Here is a 27,555-nt window from a genome sequence, read left to right on the forward strand (position 1 = left end):
CTGGCAGCTATTGCTTGTAATATAACATTCAAATCAATAGCCCCAGCATCTTTGGGTTGCTCACTAGCTGGCTTTTTATCACACTCAGGTGATGAAAAACTAGCTCCAACACCAGAATCATCAAAATTAAATGAAACTTCTGATTGATCAGTCATATCTAACTTCTCCTTCCTAAACTCTACCATCTCTGATGACTGTTTCGTTTTTAATTCATCAGATAAACTATCATCCAATAAATTAACAATTTCTGATTTCTGCTTTACTACAGGGGTCTGTGTTATTGAGGAGACAATACTTCATATTTCACTTTAATATTACTACTTTCATGCATATTTACACTTGACCCATTGTCTGGATTTACAGTTCCCTCAACAGACATAGGTTCTGATTTAAGTTTAACTTCAGTTTCTTTTGGCGGTTCCATCGCCGACAGTCTTTTAGTGCAGGTTAGTAAAACTTTTAACAGCTTTTCACTTAACTTAGTTCCTTCTGCACAACGTACGGCGTTGCCGGCGCGGCGTACCAGGATTACTGATGCGACGTGGCACATTGAACTGCAGACGGCACCCCGACGGCTGTCGTGGGTTTGCGTGGCCCGCAACTGCAGGCACGGCTCCGGCTGCTCCGGCAGACGACTGCGATGAGGCGAAACTGGCTTCTCGCAATGCCGGCAGCGCCGCTAGACTCAGTGCCAGCTCCGTTAATCCTGATGCGTCGTTAATCCAATTGCGTCGTCCACATACACACGTAACACTTTCACTGTTCTATTACTCAGCTGCGTGTCGATTTCACTCGCGAATCCGAATATTTAAAAATCACTTTCACTTTTACTCAGTTCGATTACTGTTTCCCGGCCGATGCACCATATGTGGGGCGGCGGATAGAAATATATGTTGCTGTTATATAAAATTTGTTTGAATGTTGAAACACTGCATTTCCCTGCCGATTAACCATATGTGCGGCAGCGGGTGAAATTATTGTTCTTAAAAATGTTCCTATTATTTTTGCTGTTGTTTGCCGTTCTCAACACTGGCTCTCTAACTACAGTATTGGCTACCAGAAAGTGATTAGCAAAACGTGAAGCCTGTAATTAGAATTCCTAATGCCCACTTCATCTGGGAATACACTTATAGCTGCAGCTTATAGCTCTGAGGAATTAGGAGATTGTCCAGGATTTATAATCAAAAACGATTTTCTAAAATAGTTGAGTATATTCTGAAAGTCACAGATGAAAAACAAAAGTATCCACACAACCTAACTAACAGAGCAGTTCAGAGTCTAATGCGCTGATGCAACTATAAATGTCCGAGTTAAATGTTAAAATGAATGCTCGCCATAATTTGATGATTAGTTTCATCAAACGCCACGCTAAATAATTGGTAGAATGTCTGTCCCGCGGCGGCACGTGAAAATACGACATACGCAAACTTAAGCTAGATAATTAAAATCATCCCAGAATTAACACTTCACTCGAAAATGATTTCCTGGTTACGCGTATCCCGAGTAACTTAATACGGCATCCGAGGCTGTTTGTAGCAATGATACCGACGCGACGCGACTCCCGACACATATGGCGTGCTATTCAGCGTCTGGAGAGAACTGGGGCCTTGCTTCCTCGCGCAGCGTTCTTATACACTCTTGGAAATGGAAAAAAGAACACATTGACACCGGTGTGTCAGACCCACCATACTTGCTCCGGACACTGCGAGAGGGCTGTACAAGCAATGATCACACGCACGGCACAGCGGACACAGCAGGAACCGCGGTGTTGGCCGTCGAATGGCGCTAGCTGCGCAGCATTTGTGCACCGCCGCCGTCAGTATCAGCCAGTTTGTCGTGGCATACGGAGCTCCATCGCAGTCTTTAACACTGGTAGCAGGCCGCGACCGCGTGGACGTGAACCGTATGTGCAGTTGACGGACTTTGAGCGAGGGCGTATAGTGGGCATGCGGGAGGCCGGGTGGACGTACCGCCGAATTGCTCAACACGTGGGGCGTGAGGTCTCCACAGTACATCGATGTTGTCGCCAGTGGTCGGCGGAAGGTGCACGTGCCCGTCGACCTGGGACCGGACCGCAGCGACGCACGGATGCACGCCAAGACCGTAGGATCCTACGCAGTGCCGTAGGGGACCGCACCGCCACTTCCCAGCAAATTAGGGACACTGTTGCTCCTGGGGTATCGGCGAGGACCATTCGCAACCGTCTCCATGAAGCTGGGCTACGGTCCCGCACACCGTTAGGCCGTCTTCCGCTCACGCCCCAACATCGTGCAGCCCGCCTCCAGTGGTGTCGCGACAGGCGTGAATGGAGGGACGAATGGAGACGTGTCGTCTTCAGCGATGAGAGTCGCTTCTGCCTTGGTGCCAATGATGGTCGTATGCGTGTTTGGCGCCGTGCAGGTGAGTGCCACAATCAGGACTGCATACGACCGAGGCACACAGGGCCAACACCCGGCATCATGGTGTGGGGAGCGATCTCCTACACTGGCCGTACACCACTGGTGATCGTCGAGGGGACACTGAATAGTGCACGGTGCATCCAAACCGTCATCGAACCCATCGTTCTACCATTCCTAGACCGGCAAGGGAACTTGCTGTTCCAACAGGACAATGCACGTCCGCATGTATCCCGTGCCACCCAACGTGCTCTAGAAGGTGTAAGTCAACTACCCTGGCCAGCAAGATCTCCGGATCTGTCCCCCATTGAGCATGTTTGGGACTGGATGAAGCGTCGTCTCACGCGGTCTGCATGTCCAGCACGAACGCTGGTCCAACTGAGGCGTCAGGTGGAAATGGCATGGCAAGACGTTCCACAGGACTACATCCAGCATCTCTACGATCGTCTGCATGGGAGAATAGCAACCTGCATTGCTGCGAAAGGTGGATATCCACTGTACTAGTGCCGACATTGTGCATGCTCTGTTGCCTGTGTCTATGTGCCTGTGGTTCTGTCAGTGTGATCATGTGATGTATCTGACCCCAGGAATGTGTCAATAAAGTTTCCCCTTCCTGGGACAATGAATTCACGGTGTTCTTATTTCAATTTCCAGGAGTTGGCAGAAATGTATCCAACTGGCTGGTGATTATGTGAAAAAGGAAATATTGGTAATTGAAGATCACGGTCTAAGAATTATTTCTGCGTCTGATTTATTAAAATATTCCCACCCAAACCCAATTAACGAAGGTGGAGGCATTACTTTTCATTCAACCCTCGTACATTTCTTCAAATTTTTGTCTGTAAATACTAAGGAAAATTTGAACTGGAGGAGCATATTACTGAACTACTCAAACATTAAGTTCAAGTATTTTTTTCTTTGTATAGTAGCTAGTCTTGCAAACATGCGAATCAGCCACCTGACACATTTTACACATTTCATCTCAGTAATATCTTGTGGAATAATCATCTGGGATAACTCATCACACAGGAAGAAAGTAATGATTGCATGAAAGCAAGCAAGAAGAGTAATTCGTGGTTTTCACGTGCAGACATTTTGTAGATACTTTTCCAAACAGTTAAGCATTCTTTAGAGAATATATACGAGGGCACTTCGGAAAGTAAAGTGTGATCGGTCGCGAAATGGACACCTCAGTGAAACCCAAAAATGTATTATTTGCAACAGTTTGCTACACCTTCCAGTTACTTCACTACATAGTCGCCGCTCCTACTTAGACATCTGTCATAGCTTTGTACCAACTTTGCAACATCCTTGTCATAGTAGGAAGCCGCCTGTGCTCTCCGCCACTTCTCTGCGCTGATGTGCAGTTCGTTGTCTGTGCCAAAACGTCTCCATAGCCATCTCTGTGGGCAGAGATGAACATCAAGAGGAGACACGTTCGGGCTGTATGCCGGTGATCAGACAATTCCCATCGAAACAGTTGCAGGGACGTCCTCATTGAGCCTTCAGTGTGCGGCCGAGAATTGTCATGGAGAAGGGAATTTACGACAGTTACGTATGTGGGCTTGCATGAAAGCAGGTGAAACCTCGCCATGGGCGCTCATACTTGGCGGTAGACACTATTCTTCTAGGCAACTGTGCATGTTAGCTGTATGCCCAGAACCGAAAAGAGCGACGTGATGCTATCGACAGGCATACTGGAGACACTGTGCATCGGATTTGCATCGTCGTTTCCATTTCACGACCCAACGGACCTTACGTTCCGAACATCAGTCGTACATTTCTTAATGAAATACGTGTATGGGCAGGGACGTTACACCTATTGTTGTGGGTGCATTGGCTGATGACAGATCAGGGTGAATTGCTGTCTTTCTGCCTGGAAGTTGGCTGCAGAGCAGGTGGTGACTTGAATCATATGGCGAACAATAAGTAAAACATTCATACAGGCCGTCTTCCATCTGAACGGTTACAGCAACTATCAGATTGTCTAATGACCAAAGAAGCCGATGCCACAGCCTGTTGAGAAAGAACAGAAACCTGTCGCAATGGTGACTATTACAAACACTGGGAACACGTCAGCAAAAATTGGAACAAAATTTCGGGAACATAACATGCTCTGGACGCCGACAGCTTACGAGCCATCCAGAAAATATTCAAAACTTTCTTATGCTGGGAAAATATAAAATCGAGCTAAGCATCCCTGGCTATAACAGTGATTCATTCATGTCAATTACAAGAATGGAGCCAAAACCACAGAGATGGTTGGTTTTGGCGATGAAGGTGGCCACTGGTATGTGGTGTGCTGACGTCAGCATTTCACCTGCCGGCCAGGCAGTACACGTGAGAAACCACAGCTGCCTGCGTGAAGGGGCCACGGGAGCCTGGAGCAGGCGACAGTGGCAGTGACAATACACCGGGATAGGTGGCATTTAAAGTGTGGCGTCCGGCATGACCGAAGATAATGTCAGGTGCCCACCCAACAATGTAGGCATGCCCAGGCTGGATGATAGTGACACTGTAGGTGGACAGCAAGCCAGCCCAGGCTCAAACTCAAAGCCCACTAGAGTGGTGGCTCACAACAGCAGCTAGTGATAGTGACCCGTTTTCTTTGAAACTGTCACCAGGTCCGCAAAGGTCAGCAAAGAAACGTGAATAAGAGGAACGTGAGAAAAGACTGATTAACAGCTGAGACTCCAATTTCGCCACTAGATGGAAACCACCTGCGAGAAACTTTGCTTGTGGATTTCGAAGTTTTAAATAATTAACTACCAGAAAGTGTTGCTCAGTTCGACAACAGAAAAGAAGATATCGTGTATCCAATACTTGATATGATGTTTGGAGATGTAGCTCTACTGTACATTTTACATTTAAAAAGGCAAGTCTCGGTACTCGAAAAGGATGTTATATGATACGTGTTATAAGGAGAAGAAACGGCCATGTTTAAAACGCAAGGAATGAGAGTACAAAGCACAATCAAGGAAAATGTATGGAAGTTAAGGAGCAAGTCAGAGCCGATGTCATGTGTCAGTCACACACACACACACACACATAGTGCAAGTTTTTTGACCATACGAAACCTATCTGTGAAAGCGATTTTCATAATGGACTTTTTCAAGTTGTACAGGATGACTTGTGCTAGAAGCAAAAGTACGCACCAGAGTTCGGATGGGAAAGAATTTAAATTCAGTTTCAAGGATTATATGCGTGATGAGTCCAATGAAAGTTTTGAAATGCTAGTCACCACTTTAACTAGTTAGGGAACAACATTACTGTGAAGCACAGGAATTCGGATAAAAGAAATAGCTGAAGAACAAGTAGAAACGGAACAAGGACTACTCGTGAAGGAACTGCATTATCCCAAAGCGATAACGCTAGATGTGTAAATAGTGAATCAAGATTTAAGTACGGAACAAAAGGGCTGAAACACCTGTGTCGGCTGGAGTGCTGCAAGCAGAAACGATTACCAACGTAGTCCCAGAAAATAACGTATCAGAGCACAAAGGATCTAATGAATATAATTACAAATGGGAAGACATTTAGTCTTGCGATTCAAACAGCAAATAAATTAATTATAAGTACTTATATTGCAATACGCTAGCCGAGGCTGGGAAAATTATTGATGGGTTTCTCCGTGCAAATGACTGGTTGAAAACAAGATTACAATTACCTGAAGAGAAGAATGACTGACCTGAAGATGAGTTTGAACCGTTCAAATGGCTCTAAGCACTACGGGACTTAACATTTGAGGTCATCAGTCCACTAGACTTAGAACTACTTAAACCTAACTAACCTAAAGAGATCACACACATCCATGCCCGAGGCAGAATTCGAACCTGCGACCTTAGCAGCAGCGCGGTTCCGGACTGAAGCGCCTAGAACCGTTCCGCCACTGCCGTCGGCAATGAGTTTGAATGCGTAAATGGAGAACTTCGAAACCAAAAGAGTACTGTATGGGACACCCAGAAGGTCCGGCCCTATTGTTGATGGAAACAGAGTAAAAAACTGTTGTATTGGTAAATAGCGATGGTTCAAATGGTTCAAATGGCTCTGAGCACTATGGGACTCAACTGCTGAGGTCATTAGTCCCCTAGAACTTAGAACTAGTTAAACCTAACTAACCTAACGACATCACAAACATCCATGCCCGAGGCAGGATTCGAACCTGCGACCGTAGCGGTCTTGCGGTTCCAGACTGCAGCGCCTTTAACCGCACGGCCACTTCGGCCGGCTCAAAATAGCGATGACGACGACTTATTGGTCACGCAGTTCGAGATCAAGGAAAAGAACAGTCATTAGGTATTGGAAGTATGAGTCGTTAAGTTAAGAATAGTTAATTAAGTAGCTAGATGCAGTTGTGTACACAGTGTTACGTGGTCATTTTTCTCTGAAATAATCCACTAAAATGTTGCATATGATGATATCTAAATTCCCTGCTCAATATTCATCATTTTGATTTGCAACTCCTTGTATTGGCGGTGTTTGCAGTTAAAATTGTTGGATGTGAGGTCCGCCAGTTATGCAAAACACCGTTTTTCTCAGTACCCAAACATGTTTCGGCACCACTGTGCCATCATCAGTGGGTTTTCGTTTTTATTTATTCTGCAATGGGAACATTTTTGTTGAACGATTATAAAATCACGTGCATTTTTAGTTCAAACAACAGATCGTTTCTTTTTGTAAATACCTTTGCATTTGGTGTGTATGTACTTTCTGGATCACTTTTGTGTTAATTTATTGCAGGTAGCTTGCCCTCTGCAACCAAACGATGTTGATGAGAATGTGTTTTGATGGGAATTAACCTATCTTTTAGAATGTAATGTAGTTTTTCGCGATGTTTTCGCGCCTATATTCGTTTTTACTTACGTTTTCGTGTGGCAAGCACTTCCATTCTCCGCATCATGCTGAGTTGTTGTAATGCACACGTAACGATAGCAAGTATTTTCCACAAATAACGTAGTAAAACACTTTTCACTTTACCGGAACACAGTGTGATTGTGGTTTATTATGTGACCCAGCCCAGTCAGTGTTCACTTGTTCACCAGAGAGTTCGGCGCCAAATCTGAATTTTGTTTGCATTTTGTGTGTGTGTGTGTGTGTGTGTGTGTGTGTGTGTGTGTGTGTGTGTATTTTATCTGTTTGCGTTGTTTTTATTTGTAAAGTTCCTTTAATGTGTTAAAAAGTGTGCCCTTGCAGAGTGTACTGTATTCGTTTAAGACCTGTTATCCTTCTGCTATTGCCTTCTGTATATGGAACTGTATAGGCTGTGGCTGTGGCTGTTTCTATTGTGGTTGGGTGGTGATTGTTGGCTATAATGTGGTCAGAAAATGTGCTATGGGAGCTATTGCTTTTTAATGCTCTGAGATGTTCTGAATATCTTGTTTTTAGGTTTCTGCATGTTTGTCGTTTGTACACTGACTGGCAGGTGTTGCATGTGAGTTCATATATTCCTGATCTGTTAAATTTATCCATCGGTGTTTCTTGTGTTCTGATCTTTTTCTGTGTTGTGTTCTACAGGATACACGACGGAGAAGTGAAAAGTGTTTTACTACGTTATTTGTGGAAAATACTTGTTATAGTTACGTGTGCATCACAACACCTCAGCATGGTACGGAGAACGGAAGTGCTTGCCACACGAAAACGTAAGTAAAAACGAATATAGGCACGAAAACATCGCGAAAAACTAAATTACATTTTAAAAGATAGGTTGATTCCCATCTAAACACTTTCTCATCAACATCGTTTGGTTGCAGAGGACAAGCTACCCGCAATAAATTAACACACAAGTGATCCAGAAAGATCATGCACACCAAACGCAAAGGTATTTACAAAAAGAAACGATCTGTTGAAAATGCACATAATTTTATAATCATTGAACAAAAATGTTCCCTTTGCAGAATAAATTAAAACGAAAACCCACTGATGATGGCACAGTGGTGCCGAAACATGTTTGGGTACTGAGAAAAACGGTGTATTGCATAACTGGCGGACCTCACATCCAACAATGTTTTCCCTGCTCGATAGTTGCAGACCTGAATCAGCATCGTCAGTCATTGTTCCGTTTCATTTTTTTTCTTCCCTTGTCTCTCTAGTACTTTACAGGGTTCTAAAAGTGTAGAGCGTGGCTCGATGGCGAAAGATAATGACTTTCTTAAGAGACCACAGCAGACGTGTAAACTTCTTCAGACGAGAGTGCGTTCCAGGAGGTGGCCAGCACGGTATTCACCGTGAGCTTCCGTCCAGTGGGCGAAGGACGGTACTCGGTCTGTTTTATCGAAAGCGCACAGCATCGTGGAAGGAGGGCCCTCAAGGTCTGATAAAAAAGCCTGTACGCAGGTGTCGCTCCATTCGGCACAGAGTGGAAAACGCTGTTGTTTCCGCGGCCGCACCAGCTAACAGCTTGTTCAAAATTTTCATAATAGGAAATCCCTACTGGCTTACCCCCTCTCTCGCTCTAGATTTCGCCTGCTTTTGACCTTGGGCCTACGTGCCAAGTGCGCCATTCTTCGCTTTCAGACTCTGTCGTTGAGTGGGAGAAGTCTCCCGGTTCAGTTTTCCTGCCTCTGGCTTAAGCGTAGTGAGATACAAAGGAATAGGAAACTGCATGACTCTGTTACGTCATTCATGGGAATCTGCAATATCTGTACTCACTGGGCAGCAAGTTATCGTTCTGACAGCCAGCTGATAGAGTGATCACATAGATTCACTCAACTTCCAGGCTAAGAATCGGTAGAGTGGTGACTTCAGGTTAGTACAGGAGAGAGACACTTTGTGGGATGAGACGAGCCATGGTGCCACCAGAAGGATATCTGTAGAGCTAAAAAAAGAAGGCTCAGATCAGGTTCTCGAGCCGCTGCTGCTGTCACATTGCTTGTTCACCCTCCGTATGTGTGATAAGAAGGCCATCGTCCCACATACCGATGTCGTTCGGACGTGAAGTTGATTCACTCCCTTCAGGAAACTAACACGCAGTTTTAAAATGACGCATCTGGCTTGTTGCTTTCAATGCACATTTTGGCAGCCGTATGGTGTTCGCCTCTATCTTTCCATGTACCGTACTTCCTACTTTTGGCTACCAACTTATGCAGTCAGTGCCCATGACCGCAAATTATTAGGGTAAGTGTGTTTTATCCTCCCTGCCTACCTATGCCAAGGTTATGCTTCAACGTTTTGATCCTTTGTCCGTTTTTCAACACCTTTTAATAAAACTATGGGTAACTTTCATGTTTAAAGACAGACTAATTGTTATAGTAACCATTTGTTTCGATTCATAGTTACAAGATTCCTCCTCCCATTTAATATGTCTATGCGAGTGGTGTGACAGCCATTCGTTTCATGCTTAGATGGAACAATATTATTAATGTTCGTTTAAATAAGACCTTTCAGTTGCGCTACAGTATCTTTGTTTGAAATTAATTTGTGTGAACTTTTGGGGTGTTTCCTCATCCTATTGGACACCAGTGTTTGGTACTGTGCATCATAGGGGTGAGCTCCAACCACAACCGTCACCCCAGAAGTGCAGTAGAAAAGAGTTTGTGTGCACTGAAGAATTGGTGTGTGCACGTCTATGTGTATGCACGTAACCAATATTTTTCTGACATGAGGAGACGACATAAAATAACCGTAGATCACGGTGTGAGGGGATTTTGGACGATAAAGCGTTACCGAAAACAATAAGTACATCACGCAGGAGCTGATTTATTAGCCGTAAGTTTTCTGTGTATACTGTGTGCCATATTGTGGTGTCACAGCCAGACACCACACTTGCTAGGTGGTAGCTTAAATCGGCCGCGGTCCTGTAGTACAAGTCGGACCCGCGTGTCGCCACTGTTATCGCAGACCGAGCGCCACCACATGGCAGGTCTCGAGAGACTGACGTGAACTCAGCCCCAGTTGTACGGACGACCTAGCAAGGCGCAGTTATCCATATCTGGATAGAGTCTCAATTGTATTCACCATAGCGATGTACAAGAACAAATTAAAGTTAAGTATATGAGAAGCTCAGTTCTTTTCTTTATAGCTTTTACCACATATCCTGTTTCAGATTTAACGCAAGATGGCGTGAGTTACGCGTGCCCTATCGGCTACCTTATTGTGGACTGGCTGCTCTTGACAGTTCACAACACATATCATGTCAACAAGATTATTCATGAGAATGGTCTGGAAACTGAAACCACGAAAATCGAAAGAAATGTGTTGAGTAGCAAATAGCAGTCGGCAAGGGTGACAAGAAGAGAGGAATAAAGATGAATGGTATGTGGACGACATCCTGGGGAGGTTGAAGCTGTTGACGTAGTACTGAAAGAATTACAGCAATGAGTGGGCGAGACATTGGGTTTATTGCCTTATAAGGAGGCCTGGCTTGCTGTTAATTTCACGTCAGTAGCGAGACGCACTGTGCGGTTGTCACCAGCAGCGAGTGAGCGCAGAAGTTTATGATGCTTTGCCACACGTGTTGGACCGCCGAGCTTCTATTGTTGCAGTGACGGATACGCCAGTAGCGAGAGGCAGAGTGTCACTGTTTAGGGAAGACTAGTTTTATAGCACACCACGTCACATGGACGTACGAGTGTCCAAGCAGCTGAACGTGTATCATCTGTCTGTGTATGTTTTGTATGCACTGTTCACATGGCATGTGACTGTCGTCCACACAAAGTCTATGTCATGAGAGTGAAGAAGAGGTTTTACAGCAATAATACCGGCCATGAACGCCAGGAATGTAAGAAAGAGAGGTAAAATGGAGACTTGTGTAGGTATGGCAGATAAAATATATTACGAGTTTTACAATTATAATGCGTGCAGTTTTAAAGATTTATGCATTGTGAAGTTATCAAACTTATGATCGTGATCCTTGATTTCAGCCCTGTGTTATGAATCGTAGTTTATAAACAGAGTATTTTAGCTGGAGAATGATTAATTCAATATCAGTAGGCGAGAGAGAAAGAGAAATGAAGACCCATCATGTAAAACAAGGAGCATGATCGCTTATGATACCATCACAGTAATTGATTGTAGGACACACCAATAACTTTCGAAGCATGCTTATTCATAATGTGTAGAGGAAGTTCCGTGTAGCATCCACAAGAACCTCAGGAAACTAGCAGGAAACTGCATGCTATACACTACAACTGCATCTCAACTAACTTCTCCTCACTATGCTAATAAAGAATTTTTAAGTATACTTCGTCAACGGTGGTAGATTATTATAAAATAATTTTTTTATCAGTGGATGCTGGCTGACATTATTATAAGGCCAAGTAATCTGAACTCGTTAACGTAAAACTTTCACTTGGCTACTGTGCCTTGTCATGTTTGACGATGTGAGAGCCACAATATTTGATCATAACTGTAAAGGCCTAATAGACACAGTACTTACTGAATTGTAACAGTTTTTAGGCCACAGAGCCGTAATTAGTACTGCATTTCCTCCAGTTCGTTTAGAATTAGCTTTTATTATGGAAATATGAGTGCCATATGTAATGGTTTTATATGGATCTTCATTATTGTGTGTCTAATGTTTGGATGTGAATTGTTCGGCAAAAATGTATGAAGACATGGAAGGCTGAGCGTGAGTGTGGTCAGCTGACCCCCGCGTAAGCGGAGGTGTCTTGACTGGCAAGGGAACATTCAAAGTGTCAATAAACGACTTTGATGAAATATTTTGTTTGTGCACAGTTTCTCATTTAGTGGGTAATAGAAACACTGAAAGGTAATTTGCCATGTTAGGTTCAGAGGATTGGATTGGATTGTTTGGGGGAAGAGACCAAACAGCGAGGTCATCGGTCTCATCGGATTAGGGAAGGACGGGGAAGGAAGTCGGCCGTGCCCTTTCAAAGGAACCATCCCAGCATTTGCCTGGAGCGATTTAGGGAAGTCACGGAAAACCTAAATCAGGACGGCCGGACTCGGGATTGAACCGTCGTCCTCCCGAATGCGAGTCCAGTGTGCTAACCACTGCGCCACCTCGCTCGGTAGGTTCAGAGGGAATATCTTCGAAACGATGATATATGAAAATGTTTTTCGTATAAGAGTTGATAGGGAATTAACGCTCATGAAATCTGTGTAATCAGCTTTGATAATAACTTGAAATTTTGCAAAATAACCCGTCACTATTAGTTCATTTTGAAAACTGAAAACTTCTGTTACAACATATATTAAAGAAAATTTCAAACCACATACATCCATGAGTAATAAAGATCGTTTCTGATCTTTTTGGCAAATTAACTGTAGGCAAAGTGCTGTCATAGTATTTTCAAGGAACCTACCTAAACTATCTAATTATTATTCTGATTATCTGTATTACTTATCCTTGTTGTATGTTTTACGAATAGATTGTTATTTTATGGTCTACATTTTTCTTTTGTTTTCCATCTCACATATGTGTGTTTTGTTAATTTACAATAATAAATAACTCGATATTATGAGACAAAATCGTTACGTAGTGACAATCTTTGGAGAAGATTTTCCCACAGCATGCACATATAATCACATAATATAGACGATGGAGAACACAGTATAAAACGTAATTCAGCAGGGTTTACAACTGCCACCGGTGACAGTCAAAATATCCTGATTTGCGTCAGGCATATTTCAGTACATTGGTAAGCCTATTGGTGGGTTATGAACTAGTGACTGCAGCATGATTACATTGTTTCTATATTGCAGATTGACAATGTACTCATTCAACAAAATTAGACCTGAAAATTGTCACCGAAAGTTTTTCCACCATCGAAAGCTGTATACGTCCCACAGCTGTGCCATCGAGCCCTTTGGGATCAACGGATGACCAAATTTCTCGTCCTTGGGTATGACGTTCAAAATGATTTTTACACTGAGCGCATACATTTTGATAATTTTAAAGGAAACTAATGGTGAGTTGGTAGCGAAATTCGAGAATCTCTTTTTGAAAAATCAAAAATACTTGTAACAGAATCGAAATCTCGAAATCCAGTAAAGAAACGTCTGACCCGATCAAATAGTGTTTGAAAGATGTTTTCCTTCGCAGCGAGGGAGGAAACTCTGTATTATTGTTAGATTCTTGGAGTGGTCATCGTGAAAAAAATCAATTAGAGCATCGTAATTAAGGATAAGTGGATGGTTCATTTTGTCATCCCAAATAGCTCGATGGTGCAGCTACAGTCGTGGGATGTATGGTGCTTTTGGTGTTGGAAGAATTGTGTGTGAAGATTTTCAGATCTACTAGTTCTGTTGAATGATTATGATGTCAATCTCCACTTGAGAAACAACATAATCAAGTTGTAGTCAATAGTTCCTAATAGTTATCTTCACCAAGGATTTCTTTATACAAAGCAGGATGTGTAGAGGGTAACCTGCGACAATATATTTTAAATCGTTCTGAATTTTGTTTCATATTATGTTCTATGTCAAGTACATTATGTGAAGAAAGGTCGTTCATTTTACATTCAAGGTGTGAAAAAATTTTATGTTTGAAGCATTTCTCTTAAGATTTTCATTATTGCATACTGCATCATAATAATGTTACTTATTATTTCCAGTTAACAAAATACATGTATTTGAAATGGTAAATAAAAAGAAACTTGAACATAAAACGTAAAATAACAATTTAAAACATAAAAGAAATTTATGTAAAATAATTAACAGCGTAAAATCTATGTTTAGATATTTCGATGAGGTATGTTGAAAATATTCCTACTGCATACTGTGTACAGCTTATTTTCAAAGATGATATTTCAGGAACCAGCTTTATTACATATGGACGTATGTAGCTTGAAAGCTCTATCAGTTTACGTTGTAGGAAAATTTTGCATTTTTTAAAATTAATTAACTGTAGTAGAGTATTTTGAAAAATTACTAATTGCTAAGGAAACTGGTTATACAGTTTTCAAGAACGTTCATTATATATCAGGTTTTATATAAAAAACATTTTGTATGCATCACCGTTTCAAAGATATTCGCTCTAAATGTAATATGCTAAATTACAATTTGCAGTTTCTTTTTTCACTTAAAAGTGAGTTTGGGCACAAACATAACAATACGTGCTGCACTATTTTGCTCCCTTTACACACTCGGCGAGTTGCATCGAGATCGTTTACCGACGCCTGGGAGTGCTCCCTCGTGAGTGAGGGCACAGACAGGTGCCGGTGCGCCGCCTGCCGCCCTGCACTCCAGCAGGCCGCCACGCTCCGCCCGCAGACAGCAACTCCGGCCTGCTGGCCCAGCTTCTGGGTCGGAGGAACGTCCCACCTCACCAGAAGCTGCAACAAGGATTCAATGAATGGTTGAACTGCTTACGGCAACCGGCAACTCATATTGTTTCGCAGAGTAAAAGGCAACGCAAAGTATTACTCCTAAAGTAAGTGAAAATTCTCCAGTTTTGGATGAGGCTGGCATCTTGGTGGTGTATCCATGAAACTGACATCTTGGTGTAGAAGGCATTTTTCTGTAAATACTTTTACGAAATCATATCAGTTTTTTATTTCTGTGAAATCTGTAAAAGGAAGCATATATAATATCGTGAGATATAGTGAGAACCGTGCTTCTACTACCTGGACCCTGCGTGCTCGCTAACACTCTGTTTCCCGACCTTTTGTGGGAAGCACGTAAGTTTGAGCTGCATGTCAAGCAAATTGAATAATTATTGCATTATATGATATGATGCCTTGTCGGTCATAAAATTCCATTACCTTCCCAGTGTCTTCTCATGCAAATAACTTTCATCGAGTTTTTAGAATTTCGTTTCAGGCTAGAGATAGATGGCTTGTCATATAACACAATAATTATTATTTTCAATAATACTGCGTCCACGCTAATGATTTTACAGCAACAATTACGTCTCTCCGTTTTTACCATAACCTACCACATAATTCATGATATTGCACAAAAGAATGACTTTTATAGAAAAGCATGTGCTGAATAATGAGTACCTGCTATTTTAAATTGATTTAAAGCATGACTCACCTAAAACAGATGTGCAGTAAATCATATCAAGTAATAAAAGAACTAAAATTACAGAAATACGAGGCAAAACAAACAGAACGAAATAAGAATAATTCTCATTATTCTAGCATTATCGTATGGTTCTGTACCACTGCAAATTTGTTTCCTCATTATGCAAAAGCGTGTCTTACTGTGTAGATAATGGGAAGTGCATGCCAATAAATGTGTGAAGAAAGTTAAGACAACATCAAGCATAAGTAACACAAACATAATACTTTTTCCAATTCAACAGTAGCAAATTTTGTAAGAGGTTACTAGTTGCCACACTGATGATGGCGTGGGATGAAATTACATAATAATTTGCGCCTGGTCTTAAGGCCAGTCTTCGTCTATGTCCCTTAAAGTTACAGAAAAAATTACGAAACACAAACCACAACAATCACTAGGTGTCACTTCCCACAGGCTAGCGTGTGTACCTTCCTTACCTTTTGAACGAGTACAGAAAATAACGTTCGGTTTAAATTTTTAGACTCCTGCATTTTTGTTGGTTATTACTATTATTTTCTATAAAGCCCACAATATCTGTGTGCTCGCTGTTTCATAGTTCTGTTTCGAAACTGTACCATGGAGTAGGGGAGATTTTCTGACTGCCTCCCCACCCCAGATCACTATTGGAGATAGCAAAAATCTGACAGAGTAGAAGACTGTTTAACGTCTTTACCCCACTTTTTTACTGGACGGAACTCACAGTGTCTGTCACTACTGGCCGGTGAAATCCCTGTTCTGACAAAAAATAGCAGAGTTATGGATTGCTCAGAAAGAGAACATTTCTGACTAGGAGTTTGATAAGTCACAACTTCACCCTAGTCGACAGTAGAGTACACTTGTCATTAGACCTTTCCAGAGTAATGAATTCATGTCATATGATGAGAAGATTCTGAATTCATGTTGAAGAGTTTGAAGATCAAAGACTTGTTGCTGGACGATTTATGGAGCAAGCATTGCGGTCGCACAGAAGAATGTTTTCACTTGAGCACTGAGTACAGAGAAAGACCTGGATTCAGACTCTCCTAGCCGGCGCCGCCAAAGCCATTCGCATTTACTCTACGAGTTGGTAATATGGGCTATCGTTGTGATTGTATCTTCTGTAGGGACATGATGTTAGTTCACTCCTTTCAGGAGGCAGTTATTCTGCTTCAACACTTCCCAGCCAGCATGTTTCCTTTCCGTGATTTCACATGGTTTTTGGACATAATTTTCCGTGTTCTTTCTGTAAACCCTGCTTCCAGTTACTAGACATATTTCTTCATTATACACATAATTTTTCTTTTATCGCTTTCAACCACCTGTACCATTGTTAGTGTCCATCATTACAGCTTTTTATCCAAGCATTAAACGTTCAATTGTTTACCTCAGAGGGTAGAAAACGTGGTTTGCTTTTCGATAATAAACCCGGTTGTTATAATGACCACTTGTTTCTGTTGTAACTAGACGATCCCTCCTTTTGGAAATATGTCTATGTGCATGGTGTGGTACAAATATTTCCATGCTTCATTGGGTCATGTCTATTAGTTACCATTCAGTAAGAGGTTGTTTCCATTGTGTGACGTTATTATTTCCCTTAACTGCATGATCATATCGGGTGCTTCACTTCTCTGTAGGTCACCAAAGGTGGGACCTTAGTATCACAGGGTAAGAAAACAGCACTAACGACACGCTACAGACGTCACCCAGCGGATTATCGAACAGACTGGAAGCGCTAAGCTGATTGCATCCAGGGCTCGGGCCAGACAGGAGTCTGCAGCTACCAGCAGGAATGTCCGCGTGTTGTGTGCGACTTCATACACAACGGTAACGAGAGGTGGACTACAGAGTGGGGTGGTAACTGTCATCGTATAATCACAGGGAGAGAAGTCTGGACTGTATGGAGGGTGGCCGAGAACCTCCCGTTTGAATTTCTGTGTTGGCCGTATGAGGCTTTGCATTGTCGTGGAGCAGAATGACCCCATGGGTGACATTGCCTGTTCGTTTTGATTTGATCCCTTAGCGAAGGATGGTCAAGGTTTGCGAGTAGCGCTGGGCATTCAGTGTTGTGCCTGTGATTACGCCATTTTTTGTCCCCTTAAAAAGGCTCCGAGGGCAAGTAATTGACCTCGGATGACGACGTCGATCTGTGCGTGCCGAACTGGTTAACATCGCAGCCCCGGGAATTTTATGAGACAGCCATTCACCGCCTTGTGTGACAGTGTCTCGACTGCTAGGTTCAATACTTCAAACATACAGGTACTGGTTTCTGTAGGTATGCTTCCGGATCGTTTCTTTTTGCTTGTCCCTTACAGAGAAGCCGAACGGGAGTAGTAATGGTCAGCGAACGAGTTAACTCATTAAACTGAAGATTAACTTATGTATCTCTCCTAGCGTTCGAAAACTTATTACAAATAATGCAGCAAGAACTAAAGTACAGCTCATACAGTAACAACAAGGATGAGGCTGTCCTAACTAATGCACAAACGATCGAGTGAGAACCTGGCCACCAAGAGCTGTTGCATAGGGATTTGATTCACGGATCCAGTTATATGGCTCCTTCCGTGTATAGCGATCTTACGACTGTGACGTGTGGGGTCTGAAGATGGCATCAATGTAGTACCGAAACTGGTACCACGTAAAAAGTTCATAAAATAAATTTCTACAATACTAAACTATTGCATCAAGAAATACGTGCCAGCCGTTGCTCCACAGTCCATAATGGATCAACAAAGAATACTAGGTGGCGTCTGCATAGCACGTCGTAGCGAAGAGGCTGCAGGTGCGAGTGGGCTGCGTCGCTGCCACCGGCCAGAGGGCGCTTAAGGTACCGAGCTGCCGGAGGTGTGATTCAGTGGGCGCGCTCCACCGGCCCTGCCAGATCCAGTGCGACCACTATCGGCGTCTGACAGAAACTTGCAGTTTCACTACCAGCTTGAGGACACCAGTAGGATGGCATCAGAATTTATACCGCCCTGTGAATGGTTGATGGTTATGTCATTTTCTGAGGAAAGTGGTCTCTGTCTTTTAGTAATCAGCTAGCGTAGACTGCGTCACACAGCATAACGTTTGCATCTGATACTGCTGAATACAATGAACCTCTGAGATTTAGGATCTGATTTTTTTGTGAATGTACGTGTGAGCTACCTCTCCAACAGCAGCGGTATATGTGAGCTACTTCCCCAGCAGCAGCACTTCCACCTCAGTGGCAGGCTGAGTGGCTAGGTGCTTCCGCTGGCTAGCGATGACTTCATCTTCGCCAGCAGTCCTGACAACGTTGTGACATTTCACACCTTCGGCTTACTGACGTCCTGGATGAGTGCTCTTGCACTCCGAATACGGCCTCTCGATCAAAATGTTGCCTCGGCTCCAAGCTTCTTCGGTACAGGAACATCGAAGCTATGGCGCAGCAGTCCTAATAAATAAATCGTTACTCTTTGAAAAGAACGTGGATGACCATAGCTACAGCACCAGAAGAACAAATTTATTTTTATCCATTATGAAAGCTGTCACTTGCTCAGAAAGGTGTTCACTATACAGCAACAAATATTTTTGATAAATTTCTCATTAACACAAAGGTCTGGCAATTAACAAAACAAGTTGTAAAGGTAACCTAAAATCATTTCTATTTCATAGAAGAATTTTTTAGTAACATATGGCAGATATTAAATTAAAAAATAATTTTAATTGTAGCTGAGTGAGTAGGGGTGAGAAATAATATACTGGTTATTGTGAAAATAAATCATGTTTAGTATCTGTTAAACTGGCTACCTCCACATCATTTAGATAAAAAATCTTGCAAATAATCTGTGAATCATGTAACTAATGAAATGGAGAAAGCTCGAGGATCAAGTTTATCATCGATGGGGCAGCTAAAAGAAGTCAACTTCTTTCACAGACAAGTTAATCCACTACCCTTGCAGCACCACTCAGCTTCATTGGCAGATATCTGCACTCCACATCTAGTTTTTCCTCTGAATAACGCAGTCGAGCTTTTAAGAGAAAACATGGACAGGAAACTAATTCGTAAATTGTGATAATTTATTAGTAGACAGCTTACAAGCAATGCAGAGTATTAACCCGGATTCGGGAGCAGATTTGAAGTATTAATTACAAAGTACAGAACAGACTGAAACAATTACAGGCCCATGTATAGGATAAATGTCCTTCTACTATTATCTTCACCCAAAAATCTACCTTTCGTCCAATCCTGAGTTATGCCAGTGCTGTTTAGATTCTCATAAAATTCTGCAAAGAGGTGACCTGTTCGTCTTCCATCTGCTCTAACAAGTCGCATCCTATACAAACACCTCCATTTCACACACAGCCTACGTTTCCCGTAGATCGCTGAACGCGGTAAAATTACCTGCAAAAGCTTGGTTCAAGACAAAATACATTGACCAATAACCACAATCCAAGGAGAATGTCATGCAATTACGCTCATATCCCATTTCAATATTCACCTTCTCAAAGAGTTAAATTTGAAGGGACATATACACTTCTTACCATCTATAACCAATTAAGTTCCATCTTAACCTTTTATTTTCTTTATTCCTGTCTGCAGCTCTAAGGTCTAGTGGCTAGCGTTGCTGCCTCTGGATCACGGGGTCCCTGCTTCCATTCCCTGCCGGGTTGGGCGATTTTGTCTGACCGGGGACTGGGTGTTTTGTGTTGTTCTCATCAATTCATTATCATTATCATCATCATTCGTGACAGTGGCTACGTTGGACTGTGAAAAAAATTGGAGTGTCTAAACTGGGACTTTGCACAGGTGCTGATGACCGCGCATTTGAGGGCCCCCCAAAACAAACCTCATCATCTTTATTCCTCTTCCTCCCTCTCCATTAATTGCTGCTAGTTGCCTCTTCCACTCTTTAAGAGACATGCTACGTTAAACATCTTTTCGTCTCGAACGTGAGCAAAATGGTTCAAATGGCTCTGAGCACTATAGGACTTAACTTCTGAGGCCATCAGTCCCCTAGAACTTAAACTAACCTAAGGACAACACACACATCCATGCCCGAGGCAGGATTCGAACCTGCGACAGTAGCGGTCGCGCGGTTCCAGACTGCAGCGCCTAGAATCGCTCGGCCACCCCGTCCGGCTCCAACGTGAGCAGATCACTTTCATATACCACCAGCTACCATTGCCGTAAACAGTACATCAATGCAGCATAAGCATCACCATCTCTATACATATCATTCGTCATACAGAATCTATTTCCAGTTAAAAAATTCATCGAATTGTCAGTACTTATCCCTTTAAGAACTACGGTACACATCTCTCATTTTTCATTCGACCACAGTAAATTGCGTATTCTTTTGATTGCAGGCCTGTAACACCCTGTCCTCCTGCTCGTGCTCCATCTGTAATGATACTAATGTCGACGGGATATCAATCCGTGACATTCTTTTGAAATTAGTTGGCTAAATAACCACTAGTACATCTCTGAATTTACTGAAATCATTGCTCCAGTTACCAATTACCTCGTAAATTTTGGTAACATACTGGAAATTTAGCGACCATTATGATAAGAGAAATCGAACACCACCAACAGAAAGAAAATACACTGACGGTAAAGAATCACAGCACCAAAAAATGATAACAGTGGAGTAATAAAATTTCGGGAATACATTTGTCTAAGTTGCATATGTAAGTTACTAACATTACAAGATCACAGGTTAACGTTAGCGCGATACAAACCAGAACACGGAATGGAAGCATACAAACGTGCATACACTGTGTTGTACAGGTGCCAGATGTCAGTTTGTGGAAAGGGGTCCCATGCCTTTTGCACGTAGTCGGTCAATACAGTTAATGCTGGTTGTGGATGATGTTGGAGTTTTCGTCCAATGATGTCCCACATGTCCTCGATTGAAGACAGATCCGGTAATCGACCAGGCCAAGCAACATATCGACAAGGTATACAGCATGTTGGGTTACAACAGCGGTAAGTGGTCCTGTTGGAAAGCCCACCTGGAATGCTGTTCCTGAATGGTAACACAACAGGTCGAATCATCTGGCTGAGACACACATTTCCTCTTGCATGAGAGTGCTCCAGTTGTCATATGAAATCACATATGGACCACAATTCCAGGTGTAGGTCCAATGTGTTTCACAGACGGACAGGTTGGGTGTAAGTCCTCAGTTGGCCCCCTTCTAACCAACACACGGCCATCACTGGACACCGAGGCAGACGAACCACCTTTCATCAGAAAATGTAACAGACCTCCACCCAACCCGCCAGTTAACTCTCGCTTGGCATCACTGAACTCGTAAATGGCGCTGGTTTTGATCAGTGGAATGCACGCCTCCGGGCGCCTGGCTGCGATCTCTGCTAAAAGTAACCGTTGTGTCACAATGGTGCCAATTACTGCTCAGATTGCTACTGTAGACGCAATACGGTCATCTCCCCTCTCGTGACCAGCGCTGCCAGCAATCACGTAAAGCTGCTACGTTCCTGCCGAGTCTTTCTGGAACGTCGCAGAAGGAACATCCAGCTTCTCGTAGTAGTGTTACACGACCTCGTTCAAACTTTGTGACGTGTTGAATAATGAGGTCTTTGTCGCTTTAAAGGCATTCTTTGCTAACTTCAACTCACCACGTCCATCTCAAAGGTAACTGACTCTTATATCCGCTATTGCGTATATTTAAAGCGAACCTGATTTGCATCTTCATAGTGACACTAGTAGCGTCACTCCTATGCGCCTGGCTTGAAATTTGAGTAGACATCATTTGTCAGATGTAGAAACACGCCTACCAGCTTCAGTTTATGTCACACAAGTATTTTTGGTGTTGCGATTTTCTTTGCACTTCCACTTTTTATGCTTATGCCGTTATCTTACGTTTTTACTCAGTAGGGTTAAGCTCAAATTGCCACATAATTGCCAGGCAGAGCTTTCGATTTCAATAAACATCGACTTAACACAGCTCCACCACTCTCTCATGAGCAAGACAATGCTGTCCGTGGACTTCTAAGTGCTAAGCTGGGTCTCACTAAAACCTCGTTGCTGACGACATCGATATGATCCTTTTAGGACAGACTGAAGCGATTTATCACCAGAAATGGAAGCGGAACCCGTAGGTGGGCTGCTGACGCAGTTCACGAGAGTGTCCGCGGGGCAAAGGAGCTGAGCAGGCAGCCGTGGCTAACGCGAGCGCGCAGCGAGATTGCGCTGGGACGCCGCCAGCGCTCCCCCTGCAGCGAAATCCAGCGTTGCCCAAGTGAGATGTCAAATGCAGTGGCCTCAAACAGTTCTAGAGGGATGGCTGCTTCTAGTTTGTGCGTGCGTGGGTTTGTGCCTGTGTTTTATAAAGATGGCGGTCGTATCCCATACACGAGGTATAAAAGGACAAGACTTTGGTAGAGTTGTCACATGTACTCAGGTGATTCATGTGAAAAGGACACATTTCATTACGGATATCGTTAGCGAATTCAGTATCCTGAGATACACAGTGTCAAGAGTATGCCGCGAATACCAAGTTCCGGGCATTCTCTCTCATCCATGGCAACGCAGAGGCCAGCGGCCTGCACTTAACGACTGAGAGCAGCGGCCTTCGCGTTGAGTTGTCAGTGCCAAGACACAAGCAACACTCCGTGAGGTAACGGCAGATATGAATGTTGGACGTACGACGAATGTACACGTAAGGGCAGAGTTGCGAAATTTGACGTTAATGGGCTACGGCAGCAAACGACCCACGCGAATCCCTTTGATAATACGAGGGCAGTTCAATAAGTAATGCAACACATTTTTTTTCACGGCCAATTTTGGTTGAAAAAACCGGAAATTTCTTGTGGAATATTTTCAAACATTCCCGCTTCGTCTCGTATAGTTTCATTGACTTCCGACAGGTGGCAGCGCTGTACGGAGCTGTTAAAATGGCGTCTGTAACGGATGTGCGTTGCAAACAACGGGCAGTGATCGAGTTTCTTTTGGCGGAAAACCAGGGCATCTCAGATATTCATAGGCACTTGCAGAATGTCTACGGTGATCTGGCAGTGGACAAAAGCACGGTGAGTCGTTGGGCAAAGCGTGTGTCATCATCGCCGCAAGGTCAAGCAAGACTGTCTGATCTCCCGCGTGCGGGCCGGCCGTGCACAGCTGTGACTCCTGCAATGGCGGAGCGTGCGAACACACTCATTCGAGATGATCGACGGGTCACCATCAAACAACTCAGTGCTCAACTTGACATCTCTGTTGGTAGTGCTGTCACAATTGTTCACCAGTTGGGATATTCAAAGGTTTGTTCCCGCTGGGTCCCTCGTTGTCTAATCGAACACCATAAAGAGCAAAGGAGAACCATCTGTGCGGAATTGCTTGCTCGTCATGTGGCTGAGGGTGACAATTTCTTGTCAAAGATTGTTAAAGGCGATGAAACATGGGTTCATCAGTTCGAACCTGAAACAAAACGGCAATCAATGGAGTGGCGCCACACCCACTCCCCTACCAAGAAAAAGTTTAAAGCCATACCCTCAGCCGGTAAAGTCATGGTTACAGTCTTCTGGGACGCTGAAGGGGTTATTCTGTTCGATGTCCTTCCCCATGGTCAAACGATCAACTCTGAAGTGTATTGTGCTACTCTTCAGAAGTTGAAGAAACGACTTCAGCGTGTTCGTAGGCACAAAAATCAGAACGAACTTCTCCTTCTTCATGACAACGCAAGACCTCACACAAGCCTTCGCACCCGAGAGGAGCTCACAAAACTTCAGTGGACTGTTCTTCCTCATGCACCCTACAGCCCCGATCTCGCACCGTCGGATTTCCATATGTGGGACGCACTACGCGGATGATGAAGAAGTTTTTGATGCAGTACGACGTTGGCTCCGACATCGACCAGTGGAATGGTACCGTGCAGGCATACAGGCCCTCATTTCAAGGTGGCGTAAGGCCGTAGCATTGAATAGAGATTACGTTGAAAAATAGTGTTGTGTAGCTTAAAGATTGGGGAATAACCTGGTGTATTTCAATGCTGAATAAAACAACCCCTGTTTCAGAAAAAAAATGTGTTGCATTACTTATTGAACTGCCCTCGTAGTATAACATCGCCTGCAGCGCCTTTTCTGGGTTCCTCAACATTCTGGTTGGACCATAGATGAATGGAAAACCGCGGCCACGTCGGACGAGCGCCTATTTCACATACTAAGACCCGATGATAGGGTTCAAGTGAGGCTCAGACCCAACAAACCATGGACCCAAATTGTCAACAAGATACTGTGCAAGCAGGTAATGGCTCCATAATGGAGCGAGCTGTGTTTACATGGAATAGACTTGATCCTCTGGCCCAAATGAACTGCTTGGGAGACCGTTTGAAGCGATTCATGGACTGTATATCCCTAAACAATGATGGACATTTTATGGGTGGTTACAACGCCACAATTTTCGCGATTGGTTTCAAGCTCGTTCTGGACATTTCGAGCCAAAGTTTAGGCGTCCAGATCGCCAGAAATGAATCCCACCCAACATTTACGGTACACAATCGAGAGGTCTGTTCGCTCACAAAATCCTGCACCGGCAACACTTTCGCAATTACAGACAGATATAGAGACAGAATAGCTCAATATTTCTACAGGATACTACCTTGTACAGCAGCAACTTCTCTGACGCTGACATTAGGGTTATCGTCAACTGCACGAAGAATTGCCTCGTCCATTGCAGGTGTCCTCGTCGTTCTAGGTCTTCTCCAGTCGCGAGTCATAGGCTGGAATGTTCCGTGCTCCCTAAGACGCCGATTAATTGCTTCCCTGTTGGTGCTACGTACTGATGTGCTTGATGCTAGTACTGTAGAGCAATGAGTCGCATGTCAACACAAGTACCGAAGTCAACATTACCTTCCTTCAATTGGGCCAACTGGCGGTGAATCGAGGAAGTACAGTACATACTGACGAAACTAAAACGAACTCTAACATGGAAACTAAGCGTTTCCGGACACATGTCCACATAGCATATTTTCTTTATTTGTGTGTGAGGAATGTTTCCTGAAAGTTTGGCCGTACCTTTTTGAGGAGAATATTATGGAAATGGAAGAGGATGTAGATGAAGATGAAATGGGAGATATGAAACTGCGAGAAGAGTTTGACTGAGCACTGAAAGACCTGAGTCGAAACAAGGCTCCGGGAGTAAGTAACATTCCATTAGAACTACTGACAGCTTCGGGAGAGGCAGGGCTGACAAAACTCTACCATCTGGTGAGCAAGATGTATGAGACAGGCGAAATACCCTCAGACTTCAAGAAGAATATAATAATTCCAATCTCAAAGAAAGCAGGTGCCGACAGATGTGAAAATTACAGAACTATCAGTTTAATAATTCACGGCTGCAAAATGCTAGCGCGAATTCTTTACAGACGAATGGAAAAACTAGTAGAAGCCAACCTCGGGGAACATCAGTTTGGAGTCCGTTGAAATGTTGGAACACGTGAGTCACTACTGACCATACGACTTATCTTGGAAGCTAGATTAAGGAAAGGCAAACCTACGTTTCTAGCATTTGTAGACTGAGAGAAAGCTTTTGACAATGTTGACTGGAATACTCTCTTTCAGAATCTGAAGGTGGCAGGGGTAAAATACAGGGAGCGAAAGGCTATTTACAATTTGTACAGAAAGCAGATGGCAGTTATAAGAGTTGAGGGGCATGAAAGGGAAGCAGTGGTTGGGAAGGGAGTGAGACAGGGTTGTAGCCTCTCCCCGATCTTATTCAATCTGTATATTGAGCAAGCAGTAAAGGAAACAAAAGAAAAATTTGGAGTAGGTATTAAAATCCATGGGGAAGAAATAAAAACCTTCAGGTTTGCCGATGGCATTGTAATTCTGTCAGAGACAGCAAAGGACTTGGAAGAGTAGTTGAACGGAATGGATAGTGTCTTGAAAGGAGGATATAAGATGAACATCAACAAAAGCAAAACTAGGATAATGGAATGTAGTCGAATTAAGACGGGAGATGCTGAGGGTATTAGATTAGGAAATGAGACACTTAAAGTAGTAAAGGAGTTTTGCTATTTGGGGAGCAAAATAACTGATGATGGTCGAAGTAGAGAAGATATAAAATGTAGACTGGCAATGGCAAGGAAAGCGTTTCTGAAGAAGAGAAATTTGTTAACATCGAGTATAGATTTAAGTGTCAGGAAGTCATTTCTGAAAGTATTTGTATGCAGTGTAGCCATGTATGGAAGTGAAACATGGACGATAAATAGTTTACACAAGAAGAGAATAGAAGCTTTTGAAATGTGGTGCTATAGAAGAATGCTGAAGAGTAGATGGGTAGATCACGTAACTAATGAGGAGGTATGGAATAGGATTGGGGAGAGGAGAAGTTTGTGGCAGGACTAGAAGATGGGGTCGATTGGTAGGACATGTTCTGAGGCATCAAGGGATCACCAATTCAGCATTGGAGGGCAGCGTGGAGGGTAAAAATCGTAGAGGGAGACCAAGAGATAAACACACCAAGCAGATTCAGAAGGATGTAGGTTGCAGTAGTTACTGGGAGATGAAGAAGCTTGCACAGGATAGAGTAGCATGGAGAGCTGCATCAAACCAGTCTCAGGACTGAAGACCACAATAACAACAAGAACGATGTTTCCTAAATCCGTGTTCACCGTGTTACGGAAGACTATTCACTTCGAGGTAATTCATATTCTTCTAACACAATACATGTTTCAAAATCCTGCTGTAAGTTGACGTTAATGATGTGTACCTGTAATTTAGTGGATTACTTGTAGTGCATTTCTTGACTATTGGGGCGACTTATGCAACTTTCCATCTTTGGGTACGGATCCTTCGTCGAGTGAGCGGAAAGAGAATTACAATTCACAGATTGAAATTGTGTCAGAGAAACCAGTGGACTTAGATGTGCAACGAAAGAGATAATGTGTTGAACAGAAATTATAAAATGAACATCAACAATAGTGGCACAAGTATAATGGAGTGCAGTTGAAGTGTTATGCGGAGTGGCATCAAAGTGATTATAAACGTCATCACGTAAGAAGGTGAAGAAAGTTTGATACAGCATAATACAAAATCGTATTTAAACGTAAGTTACCAAGTAATACCAATAGCCTTTTCCTGACGAAGCGATTTTACTGTAAAATGTTTCTGCTCATGAAAATTCTCGAAGACCCATCTGTTTATTGTTTTAGATTAAAGTAATACAAAATTTAAAAGAAGCACCTCTCTCCCTACTGTGTCTACAAATTTCTAACTGCAGTGTCCGCAAATAAACGACAG

The sequence above is a fragment of the Schistocerca nitens genome, chromosome 9, assembly GCF_023898315.1.
Source record: "Schistocerca nitens isolate TAMUIC-IGC-003100 chromosome 9, iqSchNite1.1, whole genome shotgun sequence".
NCBI classification, from domain to species: Eukaryota; Metazoa; Arthropoda; class Insecta; order Orthoptera; family Acrididae; genus Schistocerca; species Schistocerca nitens.